Raw genomic sequence first — 16,436 nt, 5'->3', positions numbered from 1 at the left:
TGTCTCAAACTTTTAAGCCGTAGTGTACGTATGTATAATATATACGCTTCCTGTTACTCGTCGTCGCGTATTACCTACGTGTCTGACTAATCTCTCGTTACACGTTCCCTGGGCATTGGAATTCAACGGATCGTGGACCCTGGTAGCTGAGAAGCTGCTACCAGTCACTGGTATCTCAGGCCAAGACAAAACCCACCGAAACGCGAAGGAAATATGTACATATGTATATACGAGAATGCAAAGAGAAAAGTGTAACGAAATGCGAAGGTAAGAGTGACGATTTACCTATTCGATGAATTATTCAATTGAACGCGGGTAAAGGGTAAGAAGTACCAAATCGTAAACATAAATTAGCACTTACCGAACTGGAGCACTGTTCATAGCAGCGGTGATATCACTTTGCCTCCACGTGCTTCTGATTCCTGTAACATATTATTGTATTTTATTAGATTATTATAAAGAACACAGAATATGCAAGAAGATAACAGTTGAAAGTTTTAATAAAATTGTTCTCCTATTCTCCCCATCCTCTATGGCTATCATACACCTATTTTCATCATTGAAAAAGGATTTTTATAATTGAAAAAAGGTAGAACGAAGGGGGTTGGAGAGTATGTGGTTAGGTTCTCTTGGCACGGGCAAGGCGGATGCTGCAGGGACGCGAGATTCTTGGCAACGGAACGGTTTGCCTCCTAACTCCGTACCACCATAAGGATCGCGGTCGTCGGATGTTTATATTCGTGATAGTGTCTCTCTCTGTCCCCAAATAACCGGCCCGATGTCGACCGATTCCCGTGGAGGTACGACATATTGGATGCCTCCAAATAGCGGCCGGCCTGGTCGTTGAGAGAAAGAAATATCGTCGCGTGTACTCTAGCATCGCGAACACGAGATCGCGGTTACCGGCAAGTTAATATTACCCTTTCGCGCTGGACAAATTGCCGTTCCGCGCCGCGATAGAGACGAACGCGTTAACCGTAATCAAGGTACTATGAAAATTTTACGGTCACCCTCTCACCGGTGGATACGAGCGAGAAACGAGTGGCTATGTTGCACGGGACAACCGTAAATGCAGACGTAGATATGAATTCGGCATGACTTTTACGACCGATTCCGTACCGTATTCCGCCATTCGAGATTGCTACTCGGCCGGGTCCGTTATTGCCGTGCGTTGAAAAACGATCGAAAGCTAATGTCCTCGCCGGCGGCACGGACTAACCTCTGCTTCTCTAACAATCTATTTCCGTTGCAAAACTGCTGGAGAACAACGAACCTGTTTACCTCGGGAAATGCTTCGCGTAGCTTTCGGCAACGCGATTAATCCTTCCGTCGCGTCGCGTCCTCAGATACGCGTTGGATACTATAAATAGGGAAAGATACAGAATGCTGAACGACGATTGGTTCTAATCTTTGTCTGACGAAGGGTATGGAATAATTTCATTATTCATTAACTAGCTGACTGATGGGTAACTTGAGGATTCTCAAGGGATGATAAGAAACTACCCTTAAAATTCATTGCTTAATGTCATTTGCTGAGAAATATTTTAATTAGTTGGACAATTAGAGTTGGACAATCAGTATTTTAATTTGAAGGAAACAATATAATTGCTAGGAACAGGTTCTTTTTTGACAGCAACGTTTAGGTATTGCACGAGTATCATTCTTTAGAGTGATTCAGAATTATTAGAAGTGGCAGCCTAATTTCGCTTTTGGCACGGCGATACGTAATTAGGCTTGGCGCCGTAATTGGCGTAAATAATATCCATCGCTGGCTTCGCCAACTGGGTACTCAAGTTGCGAGTCATAAACACATTGTGCCGTAGCGACGACGCGTTTAGAACCGCACCGTGAAGTCGTAAACTTAACATATCGCCTACGAAACGCCGTTACTAAGATCTTTCCCTTATCTTTCATCTCTTTACACTCTACATCGATTTATTCGCCAATAGAACGTACAATTAGAATGAAAGCAATCCATTCGCGTTACTTAGCGAATGCTTTCCGAACGGAAACAGCTGAGATATTTCGATGAATTGGATATAAAATTATACGAGCAATTGAAAGCAACATTGAAATCCAAGTGCTTCGAAGAATTCGTGGTATTTCCAAATACTATTCTGTTCACCGACTTCATCCCAACACAGATAACTTGGGATTGAAAATAGCCAAAGAATCTTGGCGCCGTTAAAAGAATACACAATTCCTTTCATTTTGGAAAATACCTCTTACATTTTAAGATAAGTGAAATGGATAAGTACCTGCTATCATTTTCACAGCACCGGTCAGGGTGTTAAATTATTTTGATCAACGAAGTTGTCTAACAAAGAAAGCAACGGTAAGTGACAGAAAACATCAAAGATCAACAGAGCTGTAACGCTACTGTGAGAGGGAATAATAAATTGTCTTACTCCTCCCGGATCTTTTGAGGTCTTACTCTGACAAGGGTAGTTAGCAGCGAAAAAAGAGAAACACGTTTTCGGTAAAAGCTACCTAGGAATCTTGGCGCCGGTATTACCAGCTCGCGTTGCTCGATTTTTCCAACACACAAACCGCCATTATGCAATGTCGCTATGAACTATGATTGTTATTTTAGGATATGTCTTGCCGTGAAATACAGTTTGAACATTAAGCCTGTTATACATTGAGTTATTCCATCTCTTGTTTGGTGTGATTAATTGCCTGATATCTCCTTTCAAATTGGGGTAAAAAGAATTATAATTAACGCAATATAGGTCCTTGATGAATTAAAGAAAATTTTGACTTGTTTTACCTAATACAGTCATGACAGAGTACGTTCCTGCATAATGATACACACGTTTATAGCTGAACATGATACACGATTATCTGTTTGAGAGTAGCACGCGTGCTTGCCCCTAGCTCGGCTATCTAATATCGTTCGCCATTGCGTCGACGTACCAATTATGATACAATTGTACGCACTGTGTACTCGCGTATTTTCATCTCCACAACCCTCCTCCTATTAATTCTCCCTACACCATCCACAATTCGCTTTCTACATTTCATATCTTGCAATCTACATTAACTCGAAACAGATACCACGCGTTGAATGTGCCTTTGTAAATGCGATGAAACCTTGAACGTGGAATAATCCTTCCAATCGCCAGAGGATATTCTTTGAAAATTTTGTAACAATTATTTCTTAAGGTAGTTGATGGAATAGTAGCTTGAAAAAAACAAGAAACAGGCAAGAGTTCGCAGCTGATGGCTTGCTAGAAAACACTCTTTCCCTGAATTTTCAAACATGTCAGCGGATGATACAGAAAAGCAAATGCATGCATGAAACAAGCCAAAAGTAATTGCCGCGTTCGCTACGCCCATCTCGATGCTATAAATCACTCTCTTCTGGAAGGAAATCTCCATTTGGCAAAGTTCTCGGTCTGCGACAGCGGAAAGAATGAACACGAGCATTGATCAAAGAGATATCGAGCGAACGAAACTTTTGCCCGATGCCAAACGCGGTTCTACGACCTTTGGAAGACTAGAATTCCAGAGTAAACCGCATTCTTAATTTGAAACACACGTTTTTACCTATCGGATCGTTGCAATTTCAGATTTTGGCAAGCCTAGGTCGATCGATACTCTTCCACTTAAAATTAGCGAAATAGATATTTACCGAAACGTTCGAGCGCTAATTAATAACTCGACTTATCTATAGTTACATTACCCTTTCCAAAACTGAAATAGCGGATAGCTGGAAGAAAACGGTATACAAGATTGACGCAATACGCCGCGTAATAAACTCGTTTCCAGCGAAAATAATCGGCGCGACATAGAGTCGAGGAAACGTCAGCAGGTGCACGTGGGTGCATATGTCAAACGTCGAAACGTGTTAGAAGGTTTCGTCGGCGGGTTCGACGGTGCGTATCGTCGGGAATATGAACTGGACCGAGCGTGCGTGGACCCGTTCCAAAGTAAAGCCACTTGGCATTCATCATGTTTGGATTATTCGCCTGGGATTTTCGTCTCTCGCCTCGTCTCCTCGCTAAATTTATGTGCCGGCGATCATTACGCGCTCTGCCCGCTCTATCGACTAATTCGCCCGCCTACCTCACCCGTACCGTGCACCTACCGTGTCGTTTGAACGGGCGAAATCCTCGTCTTCGTATAGCTCGACCAGCTGCCACCAACGATTCTCTCCCTGTTGCAATTACGAGAAACCGGCGCTAAAACGTGCCAGTCTTACTGGTTAATGAGCCAGTAAATAAATAATAGCATTGATTGCAGCCGGCTCTAACGATACGTTTGCGATTCCCGCGAATTATGACCACGCGTGTGCACGGATAATATTATCAGGGCACTAAATAGCGATACTTGAGGTGCTCAAGTTAAGTGAGATTCTATGTACAATTTAACGATAATAAGCTATATGTATGTTTTATGTAACTACTGTTAATGTTAATGAGTGACATTATCGTTAGCAGCTATTCATCCTGTTACGTATATTAATTCGTGATACTTCCATCATAATTCGCGTGTGCCATAAACGTTTTAATGTCAGCAATTATCCGAGGAGGATGATGGTGTACCTTCAGCTGCTTTCCAGCAGTGTCCTAAATTACAGGGAAAGTGTACGGAGCTTTGATACTCCTTAGCAATGCGGATAGAGGTATCACGCGTGCTTCCGTGAAAGATGTTGTTCCTTTTGTTCCTGTGGCACCTTAGATCGTGTTACCAGGTGCCATGGCTACGTGACGTTAACATTTATTTATCTGGCCGGGTTGACGCGTTAACTAATATCAGACACCGGATATCAGACGAATAAACAGAGAGCTGCGGTCGATGGTAACCGAAGACGTTTTACAGTACCACAGCCTTTGGCTTCCTGCTCCAAGGTTGCCCGCGTACCGACCCGACATTGTTCGTGATCATCTATTTTCTACTGTCCATCGATCGGAATCCATTTCATACGCGGAAGAACGGTCCCCGTCCACGGGACAACCGTTACACATAGGTGTGCTCGGGTTTATTTCGTTTTTATTTTATTTTTATTGCGGAATTTCGAGTTTCCAGACTGTCCCGCTACCTCCCGACGGCCTTATTAACCCTTTCGCTATGAATTTATTTTATAATTAATTGCCACCGCCCCTGTATATCAAATACCGAATACTAAGATCCAGCTACCCTCGAAACAAAATCCTATAGAAGAAAGGAAACAAAACATATTCCGTTTACAGTTACTGATACAATTTTTGAAAGATTTACGAGTGACGAGGGTTATTTTGATATTCTAAATGTTGAAATTTATTGGTAAAGGATGGCTGTACGATTGGCGTCCGATACAATACGTTAGTAGTGTAATTGCTTTCTTCCTTCATTTATGATATTATTGTAATAATGTATCTGTTTATTCAGGTACATTGTATGCCATTAAATGCATGAAAAAGGATAGCAAGCATCGGTCACAATCCCCAGTTTATAAGAATAATACACCAAATACGTGTAAAGAAGAACAAATGAGACAAATGTCGTCAAAATCGTTCACGAGTTCCATACATTCTGAATTCAGTGATAACGCGCTCATTTATAAAGTTCATCCGAGTGATCTACCTCTGCGGAACGATGTGAAACAACGAACAGAATGCAACGAGCTTAACGATATTTTAGCTAAATGGAATGTTTATAAACCGAAGAAATAGTGTTCTTAGAAATACCTTTGGTCGTCCCAATTCGTGTACCGACTTTCGTATAAATTGTCCATATATTATGTAAAATAACGATTCTAATAAGTAGCTATTATAATTCTCATAGATCTCATAATTAAGTAAGAAAAAATGAATATTAAAAAATTACTAGCAAGTGTGTCAAGATAAGAGATCTATAGTAAATTATATTTAAGTATGTAAAATAAAGATAAACATATTTAATTATTAACTGTATTGCGTTTATTTTGTAAGATTGATCAAATATTTTTATAAATACCTCGATATTCCATCGAAAGCGTAATGAGATAATCGAGGTACCACCAAATTACAAAGCCCTTAATACTTTGTCCATGATTTATGATTCGCGTAGGCGTGTACAATGGAACGAGCACGTGCAAATTCGATGCTTGTGCTTAACGGTAACAACGCGCCACGCGACGCGACCCGTACTGATCCGGTCCTTTCGAGCCATGAAAGCTCGTGTTTGTGTCTGTTTGACAAGCGGTCAAGCCACTTTGTCACCTATACGACGTGCTCACGTTAAATAATTCCGACCCGGGGTTACGCGCCCGTTCTCATTGATATTCCATTTATAAGGAGCGCGAGTAAACACTATCAATATTCGCGAGTAGGCGCCGTGTAGACAGTGGTTAATATCTGCTTTCTATCACCATAGAAATTCTATTTTTATATCTCCATTACCTCGTGCAAGTGATTACTTTTGTTTTGACACTCGATCTTGTTTTTAGTAGAAAATCTAACGTTACAAGGAAACGTTAGTTTCGAGAATAGATAGCGCTTCGAATAAAACAAACCCGGAAGAGTGATATAATAATAGACCAAGAGGATAATTGCAATCGGCATCCTTTTTTCTGATTCTGTAATTAGGCGACCATGGTCGTTCTAAGTGACACTAATGATTCCGGGATAAGTTACCTATACGTTTACAGACAATTTTAATTTCTATTATTACAACCCTTTGAAGCCATCAAACAAAACATGTTATAATGACAATTGTGATGAGCATAGATTTTTTTTTCATAATCGTATTGACATGGATACCGTACAGTGGTCGAGTGTTTTTCTTTCTGAAAGAATCTCGGTCAAAGCCAGTTCCTTCTTAAACTCTAAAGAGATACTTCGCGAAGCGAATATGACACCCACCAAATTTACGTTCGTGAACTCTGGTGAACTCCTGAACTCGTTGTCTCATCTTTTCTTTACGGACAATGACGAAGGAATGGCACTCATCGTTGTGCGTGTCATTGCTCACTGTACTTGTGTGTCGGGCTTACGGGACTTTAGGACACTTCTACCTCCTTTTTGCATTGCAAATTGCTCAACTCGCAATTTAAAACGCCCTCGCAATTGAATTAAAGTCGACACGTGAAGTGCGGTAAGATAAGATGTATTTCGTTTCAGTTAGAAGAATTGTTAACGTTTCGTATAAATCAAAATATTTATCCTACGTTTAACAAAAATGTGTCTCGTGGTATTAAATGAAAAAAAAGAAGAAAAAAATGAAAAATTATTCAACTTAGCAGAGCGTGGTTTCGATCCACGGACCTCTGGGTTATGGGCCCAGCACGCTTCCACTGCGCCACTCTGCTCTTCGGTTCAGAGTTCTAAACTCGAGAATAAAACTAGCAATCAATCTCTTTCATTATTTAAAAATAATGACATAGATCATTAATAGAATAATAATAATTACACAAAGTCATATGATATCATTATTATCCTTCCTGCTCTGAAATACTTGCTATCAAACTTTATTGATCAGAATATTCCAGTTTATTATTTCATATGACTGCGAAGGTTTATTCAACTGACCTACTTCCTAACATAATTTCCTGCCACTTGTCCCATCAGTCTCCTATCTTGTTTCTACTAACAGCCAAAAATTTTTTGTCTCGAAATCTGAGCTAGTTTTAGACATTTGTTTTCACTTCGTGCTGGGTCAAGAATAAAAACATCTGATGGGGCAAGTTCTGGACTATTCAACCGGATATGACAAAATCCTCTAGTCTAATTTATTATAGAACGACCCTCGAACTTGCACGCCTAATTCAACCAATCGTCTTTCGTCCACAATTTAATTGATCACAAATTCCAAGCGACACCGATGGAAGAAACAATTAAGATAAATCTACTAAAACGGGCTACCGTAATTGAAAACAATTTTGTTCGGATGCTACCTACACATACCTCGAAGCGAGTAGCCTAAGCTGTGCAGCGTAGATCAACCACCTGGGTCGATGTATGGAGATGCAGCGGATGCAAATAAGTATCTCGCTCGATCCAGGTGTGCTCCCCTTTTAAGATCAGCGATCTTAAACTAGCCCTCGCCTATATAGCATCCATCGAGACACGTGCTTCAACTGAAGCAGTGAAACTACCTTATTGCTAGTCTGTACCGATACCTCGAAGCTTCTTCCGAAGCTGTAGTTAATTACCGATGTCCATTTGGGTTTTACGAACGATCGAGACAGGTTCAGAAGAACTGTGCGGACACTTGGGTTTAAGAAATTTATCGAAACGAATGAACGTCAGTTACGACATAGAATGAAATGTTATTTCAATACTAATAGACATGAAATTAAATCGAGCATTATTTCCCTACGTTTTCTCCCCGAAGAAGGCTAGTACTCGGTGCATTGTACGAATAGTACGAGTAAGTGCATAAAGCGTAACAAAGTAAAATGCGCGTGCGTGGGGAGCCGGTGACTCCCCCGATGCAGTTCCTGGTGACGTCTGACTAAGCGTTCTATTTCGACCCACCCTCGGAGGCCGTGTGAGTAATCCCCAGACCGCATATATCCGCGCAGGTGGAACTCGTTCGAGGATTCTGCGAGTTTTGGATAGATGACCGGAAAGTCATATTCATACGCGGCGGACCCTATAATTATCATTGTGATATTATTAACCCCTTTCCTGTTTTAGGATTACGACGCGGCGTTAGTAAGTGGCAGGCAAAGTGAGTAAAAATTGAACCCTAGCAGCTTTGAAATGATTTTATAGAAGAATAAAAATGAACGAAAATCATGAAAAGTTAAATGGTACACGCGTTAGGATCGATAGTTCCTACGTTAATTTTCCGTACCGTTCAACAAAGTTCTGTATTATTTTCCTGACTGAGGGTTTCATACGTGAACCATTAATCATCTCGCGGAACAGCGACTTGTACGGCATGTTCCGACCGGATCCGCGAGTACTTTCTGATTTTCTGCAATTAATTTATCATTTCGTAAATCACGTAGGCGGTGATTTTTCCCTGACGCATCGTTAATATCGTTTACAAAGTGTTACGAACGAAATAGACAGGTGTTCCTGTCGGAACAGAATTCCAGTTTCCATGTGGAGCAAGGGAAAGCGCTAATAAAGCTATCTTCTCACAGACGTCGTAGCAGGGCAAAAATAACATGATATTAGCATTCAAGATCTTTCTTTCCGTCGCAACCAGTGTACTTGAATATAATGTCGTTTCTATTTCACCGCAATCGCGTGCAAAGAAACGTTCGATTTATTCCCCTTTCTTTTTCTCATGAAAACACGAAATAAATAGTAACTAATGACATTAGTTACCATGGTTTGCGGTTTGCAAAAGAAACCCTCTTATTCGACTATAGCAATCGTGCAAGTGGTGCCTTTTTATGCTGAAGACGAGCAATCAAGGATTGTTCTACATTTATAAACAGAAAGTAAATAGAGAATGCTAAAAAATTTTCAGAATTTTCTATACAATAAAATCATTCAATTTATGCATTATTAAGCTGGTCTGATTAGTTTTGGAAACCAGAGCGAGAAATAGATTTCTGATCACTAATTGAAAAAGAGATTCGTATTATGGAATCTAATTTTATAGATATTTGGTATGTTGAAATAAAACGATACACACATGTATGTCCATGAACAGTGACAGGAAGTTACGAGAAAGTACTGGAAATGCTGGCTTGCAGTTTTCTCTCTACCAGAAATGAAGATAAGGAAGGAAGTAAAAGGAAGAAGTTTTCAACTGACCACAAAATAAAAAGATAAAAATAGTAGACTCCGCTATACCATTACTTTCTATTAAAAAATACTATCATCTAAATAAAATCTAACTATGCACATCTCTCAAAGGGGTTTATAAACATCTCTTAATAACAGTATCTAAAATCGGACAGAAGGAAACGTTTAATCGTGATCGTTGCGTTGTCCAAACAAGCATATCTTAGCTCATTCCATTCGAGTTCATCTTCGTGATGCAAGCACAATGCTCGATTACTCAAACGCACACTCGTCGCGACCTTGCTCGGCATTATTATGCACGCGTACAAACATTTGTATTATCCAGAAAAGAAAAGAAGAAAAATCGGATTCCCTTGACTGGTCGAGCGTTATCTCGCACGGTGAGGCATTAAATCAAAGTGCATACTCTTGTATGGGTGCAAAGAGTTGCATACGAGACTACAGCTTCGCTGTGATTCGAGCGTGCACTTAACAAGTCGCCCACGTGGCTCGCATCGATTCTTGGTCGTGCTCTCTCGTCCCGGTGCATCGGATGCACTGGTCGCGTGCACGCGCGCGAAATGGAGTGCATTAGAAGAGCGGTGCACCGCGTCACGTCACTTCTTTAATGCAAATTTCAACCGTTCTCGTGGCAGAAAAAGGGATTCGCGATACCAAACATGGTGGCCGTCGGTACTCGTAAATGGTCACCGCGGAAAATTCTGAAACCGCACGCTACTTTCTGCTGTCTTGCCAAGGATGTGCAAGGTCCTCGCAAAAGGGATTGCCCTCTGCACGAATGCCGCGTCGCGGAGAAAGTTCCTTGAAACGAATTAACATTCCGTTTCCACCAGTTTTTCTTCAATTCTCCGCACGGTACTTTTAGCCGCGGGGAAAATAATCCTCGAGTCTGATTATTTCTCTCGTACAAGGTAAACTATACGATCGTTGCTACTATTTTAAAGAGCAGCTCAAATATGAAAAGCATAGATGAGCAAATACTTTTCAACTAATCCATGAGTACTAATTGTGATATCGTTTCCAATCAAGCGTTTATTAATCGTTACAAGTAAGATCGCGCGTAATTTTCTACGTGTGCAATTCAGGTAATCGTAGCTATATGAAATCACGGTATAATGGAGGTGGTTGCATAACGCGTTACGATATTGCTTACAATTTAATGTTACACGTACGCGTACGTTCAGGTGTATTTACTATTTGAATACGTACAAGAGGTCTGAATTAAATCGAGGTTGTATGGAAACCTTGTTGTCTGTACCGTATCATTTTGCACCTGGATCCATTTATTGTATTTTAATTCAACGAAAGCGAAAGGAATAGAGATTGTGTTGAGAAGCAATCGACATCGAACCTTTCGTATATTATGCGCATACGATTAATTAATTTCTGGTAACGCTTCGAACGAGTTATACTGTTCACCCACCATTTTTGTTCGCGTTACTCTGAAAAGTTGAAAAAACTACCGGCACGATTAAAACGGTAGGTAGAACGGTCGACCTGTCAAGCGTGCACGTTTTTCCTCGCTTTTCGCGGAAATTCCTTGATGCAAGACGCAACAACTGTCTGCGATGGTAAAGTGTTGAAAATTTACCGCGATAAAAATAATTCACATAGAAACAATGAAGATTATACAATGTCCTCTTTGCGCATCAACTTTGCGATTAGCTGCATTCGTTAATGAACATTGAGTAATTATTCAGAAACTCTGTTGCACAATTGCTTATCTGACTTTGTAATGAAACTTTCACTGAAATTAAAATTTCATCCAGCTTCTCGACTCGTGTATTTTTTAATGGCTTTATAGTTACAGATCAATAGACGTCCGATGTCGGAGGTTATCATTATGGTAATTAGCATAGTTAGTACCCGTGTTATGGTTATCCAATGTGATTCTTGGAAGCGTGACGAACGATTACATCATAAAATCGTCGTGGAAAGGGAGTAAATTGTCGGGCCCGGAGGAAACCGCGAATATGCAAATTTCATGACACTTAACGAGATGCAGGAATGCGTACCAGCGGATCGCTTTCATCGACAGTGCGACAGGAATGAAAAATAAGCGAAGCGCCCCGTTATGAGATCACTTTCGTTCACTTTCTTCTCTGTCGACAGAATTTATTTTTTTCGCGATCGCGGCTGAACGCGACCGATTCCTTCACGATAGAAAGTCTAAGTCCAAAATCGCTCCGATGAATTACGATGCCGCGTGCGTAAACCTGTCACCGGCGAGCATCGAGGGACGATTGCCATTTATCGAGTCAGCCGGTTCGTTAGTCCTTTTTCCGAGATCAGAATGCACGAGGCGAGACGCGAGGACCGTTTAGAATGTCAAATGAATTCGGTATCTGTCGATGCGCAAATGCGTAGCACGCCTTTCAGCGAGGAACGTGATTCTAAAAGCGCCGACCCGACGTTTTCTTGCTTCCTTTAACCACGATCAAATTGGGAAACGGACAATTTTTTTTATAACACCCAGTTATATTGAATTAAGTTCACGTAAATTTCATTGACTGATTCAATTACGCAATTTTCAAGAAATTCTATGCTCTTTCAACTTGATATACCGAGAAAGTAAACGAATTTACTTGAGCAACGACAAACTTCTTTCAAAATTTCACTTGCTGGAATCCAGCAGGGAAAGTATAACGTACAGTATTAAGTATAATGGTGTATACGTTGGAAAAGAAACGGCCTAAATAGGCACGACAACATCACGTTTCATCGCTTTTGTATAATTATGTATTTAGAAAAATTGTAAATTATTTCCACATACCTGATTTTCGTGAAGTGACGAGAGCAGTTATTGGAAGAACGAGTGGAAAGCAAGGCTGGTGCGCGATGGTCAGGATCTTTTTGCCAGGTCAGAACGTTAAGGCCTCATTCTGCGTGGCGTGGTTACATTCCCCGTGCAATTAAAGCAATTAGTGTGGCGATGCGCAAGAAAGGGTTGAAAAATCCTAGTAGGTACAGGACGCTAAACATTCTCGTTTCTTCCTGTCGTTCCAGCCGCTATATGCTCCGAGAAGTTTCTCTCCCCTGCGATGGCCTGCAAAGCAAAGAGAGGAACACGTCACTGCCGGTGTCCTTTTATTTTCACTTCCCGAGGAGGAGATTCTGAGGCGAGTATATAAGTACGTATCGCGTGCCTTGGGGAAGGACGAGATCGGGAGTGAAACAAAGGGTCCAGATGGTCGGGGGCCTACCATCTTCCTGGTTGTAATTTAAAGCGAGAGCCCACAGGCACCGACTCAGCCTCCTCAGGGATAATTTCGACCCTCCTTGACTATCCACCTTATATACAGGGTGCGGCGGAAAATTTGATGCAAACATATCGTAAACGCGACACAAACTAATTTAAATATTCCTTCTTAAGAAATTAATCTTTTTTGCATTCCAAATCTTGTGAAATAGTATACCTATGAATCATCTTTTCCCCAAATACAAAATCAGCTAAATAAACTTCTTAATTTCCTAAAATTGCATTATCCTTCTAAACGAATATTGACAATTTGGATAATATTGTTTGAAATGACGAACTGCTATTACTGGCTCTTAAAACATGAATCATATCAGTATACTAACCATTACTGGATCTTGCCATCACGATAACTTGTCATAAACTGATAGTTGAATGATAGTAAGATCGACAAGCAACAGACAACCTATCAAAGGTGATTCAATTTCTTAGAAAGATGTTAGACTCATTTCCCCACTTGATAAAACATTGAAATTATTTCTTTTTAAGAAACAAAACCGTTTATATTATTTTTTTTGTTTGTTGCACCCTGTATATACAACTGGCTCGTCTTTCACCCTCATGTTTCTTTCTCAAAACCCCGTCCCTTGGTCGAGTATATACATCCACGTGACTCCCGATATTTTCCCAGACATTCTGACTGTTCGCAGATGCACTGTTTTAAAGGCTGAATACCGTGCATATAAAACCGAGTATATTTTCATTTGCATCCATCGTAGGAAAGAAGTTACGATGTTCCGGGAAAAGGAATGATCGGATTCTCGCGAAAGACTGGGAAGGAAAGGTAAAGGAACTCTTTGATGTCGTTTGCTGTTCTTCTGACATCTCGGCCCTGTTCGACCCTCGCCAGATCCTTTTGCTTCGTTTTTAGAATGCAAATCGACCGGTTCGTCCGAATTAAAGAGCAGAGGTGATATATACAATGAATATACAATGCGGGTCTACAGCATCAATCGTGAATTATGTTGATGGAGCTACGTGAATCTTCCCTACCATTAATTTCAATAAATAAATAAGCTAAACGTTCATTCCAGCACGAAAATTTGAAGATATCGATCCGATCGATTTCCTGACATTCGAAACAAAATGGCATCGAGAGATCTTAGCCAACAAAGGAACGGAAGAACCGCGCGAAGGCGGATTATCCGTCCTCTCCTTTCGGGATAATGATCTGTAGCGGTGCAGCGGAATCTGCTGAATATATATTAATGCTCGTCCTTTTTTCCCTCGTGTAGATAATGGTGGGTTTCGCAGGGCCGTGTTGGAAGGGCGAGGAACCGTGAGGTGAAAAAGGAGTGTAGCGGGAAGGAAAAAGAAAAGGTTGTATTCGTCGGAACACGGGAGCACCTAAACGCCTAGCCTCGATTATAGCTGTGGAAAAAATGTTTAATTGCTTTGTGGCAAAGGAAATTACAGGAGGTAGACCGACGGGAGCAACAACCCCCTTTCGTCTGTTATCTAGAATACCTAGAAGGACCACCTTTATCCACCTGTTGGACAGCTACAAGATAACCTTCTCCCATACGTTCCCTGCGCATTCTTCTTCTGTTTGCTTTACAGTGGCATTTAGGTATTGATATCAAGATATCGAGTACACTGGAGGCCCATTAAAATCTATTTTTATTATTCTTCATTGGAATTTTGAATATGTAGGAATAAAATATCTCGCTTGTAAAGCTACGAGTGAAGTTTCCATTGAGTCCCTATTATTAAAATCGCAGAAACCGCTGAACATAAACACGTCTTGATGTCAACAAACCTCACGTTCCTTTGAAATATTTACGCTTTCGTACGCGTTTTTGTTTCACGTTGAATAAGCGGTATTGCCGTATATTTAATAGAGTAATAACACGACTCGACAAAGACGTAGAGAGGATGAATACGATACGTTGCAATCAGTTTTTAAGAAGCCGTTTTAATCGCCGCGCTGGTCGTAATGGACTAATAGAACGTCAAAGAGATTCCTGAACGGTAAGGACTGTCTTTGAAGCATCTGTTACCGGTTCTTGCGTGTAACACGCTGTAAAAGATACTAGCTAATTACACGGTGATACGCTGTGGTTATCGACCATTTCGTTTGCATACTTCGCGTGCCCTTTGATATCGCAATAAATTTTCCTACGTGATCATGTAAACGTGACTGGAGCCCCTGAACACGTTACGAGATGGGATATTCAATTTGAATTTACTCAGGTCAGAAGCTAATGGAAAAATCTTCTTAAGAAGAAAAACAAGAATAATACTATTACGAGGATGAATAAATGATAAATGAATAGGAATGCTAGTTTTGAATGAAGCGAGATGATAATAATGTTTCGAGGGAGTTCATAAAAGCGTATTATTAACTCCACACTGTTTGGTGGATATACCGCTTGCGTTTTCTTGTCTAAATGTGGCACCGACTAAACGTGAACTCGTTAAAGACAGCAGTGACACAAGACAGTCCAAGTTTCAGCCTAGTAAAAATATTTAGATTTTATTTCGCCTGCATCCTTCTGTTTCCCACGTGTAAACGGTGTGATCTTTTTTTAGTTCATTCGGAATAACCTTACTTTCGTATGTAAACTAATGTCGCTTTTATCAACACCTTTTGTTCTAAATAAACTAGAGTTTATTTTAATTTCTATTTTTTAACAGATGATACTAAATACCAATAAATGAATCTACCGATTTAGCATTGTCATTAAATGTCAATCGTGTATTAGGATTACCGAACCTAACCTAATTTCAACATTTTCGCGGGGACCTTTTCGATTGAAACGCACGTGCAATGCCTCGTGCCTTCGAAATCAACTTTTCACCGCTAAACCTGGAGGACAACGATGGTATTACTTACTTTCTATTTCCCATTGACTTTCAATGAGCGAACTGTCTGGCACAGCGATCAGTCAGGATGTTTCTCAAATGTGCTCGTTCCTCATTTCCCTTTACTTTTCAAGGAACGCCCTAAAACAGTGTAAAGAATCGCTAATAAATCCACCGTTGATCGTTCAATCTCGGTAACGTCCTAACCTTGCTTCTTTCTCAAATCTTAGACAGCATTTAATCGAGAAATAACACGCCACTACTCTATTATTAGAGAAACGAAGAAGTATCGCTTCGTATCGCTACCGGTTTCTATCGACACGGCCGCCATTTTGTTTTACTTTTCTATATGCTTTCGAAAAAAACATGGCGTCTTTTACTCCAAAAGAGAGATAAACTAACTAAATGTGCTCCTCGGGGCTTAAGAAACAATAAATGCGCAATAAATCTTTGACACGAAGCTTGCGTCACATGTTTAGAAACTAATTATCAAAAAAACCGCCACTGAATTGGAAACAAACGATGAACGCACCAATTGCGTTTCAATTCGATCGAAGATCAAAGTTCCAATTCAGTGACCCGTAGCTTCGTGTGTCATAGAAAAATAGTTTCCTAACGAGCTTATCGACAGTTTTCCTGTTATCGATCATTAAATTCCAACCGGCCATACAAATATTTACACTTGCCTGCATCGTAGTTGTCCC

The 16,436-nt window shown here is 40.5% G+C and overlaps 1 long non-coding RNA gene and 1 other non-coding gene across 2 annotated transcripts; both read right to left on the bottom strand.

Moving 5' to 3' along the window:
• Positions 1 to 361: 361 nt before the first annotated feature.
• Positions 362 to 16,144, bottom strand: LOC123988439. Its single transcript, XR_006830042.1, has 4 exons — positions 15,940 to 16,144; positions 15,764 to 15,873; positions 12,445 to 12,717; positions 362 to 422 (listed from the first exon to the last, which is right to left on the bottom strand). It is a non-coding gene; the product is annotated as an uncharacterized LOC123988439 (long non-coding RNA).
• On the bottom strand, positions 7,202 to 7,273 carry Trnam-cau. The gene has a single exon. It is a non-coding gene; the product is annotated as a tRNA-Met (tRNA).
• Positions 16,145 to 16,436: the final 292 nt, after the last annotated feature.

This window comes from Osmia bicornis, chromosome 13 (assembly GCF_907164935.1).
Source record: "Osmia bicornis bicornis chromosome 13, iOsmBic2.1, whole genome shotgun sequence".
NCBI classification, from domain to species: domain Eukaryota; kingdom Metazoa; phylum Arthropoda; class Insecta; order Hymenoptera; family Megachilidae; genus Osmia; species Osmia bicornis.
Note: the sequence above shows the minus strand (reverse complement) of the source record. Positions and strands in the feature narration are given on the sequence as shown.